The sequence below is a fragment of the Aptenodytes forsteri genome, unplaced genomic scaffold (assembly GCF_000699145.1).
Source record: "Aptenodytes forsteri isolate BGI_AS27 unplaced genomic scaffold, ASM69914v1 Scaffold321, whole genome shotgun sequence".
Taxonomy (NCBI): Eukaryota; Metazoa; Chordata; class Aves; order Sphenisciformes; family Spheniscidae; genus Aptenodytes; species Aptenodytes forsteri.
In genome coordinates this window covers 968,112-968,375 of record NW_008795030.1, presented here as the reverse complement: position 1 = coordinate 968,375, position 264 = coordinate 968,112, and positions in this window count along the sequence as shown.

Sequence of the window (264 nt, the reverse complement as noted above, 5' to 3'; positions counted from 1 at the left end):
TGAGGGGGCACGGCGACGACACCCCGTGTCGACAACCCGGCCGGTTGGCAGCTGCGCGCGCCTCCAGGTGAGTCAGAGCACCCAGCTCCGCCGTCGCCGCCGGGCCGGGAGCCCTCGGGGCGAGACCCGACGCCCGGAGAAAGGCGCAACGCGTGGACGGGTTGCGATTCCGCTGCCTCTGCAAATTTCTGTCTGCTGGGCGCGCCGAGGGGTTTTTTGTGCCGCGGGGCTGTTCATCAGACAGCTCCCGCTGGCGGGGACCGG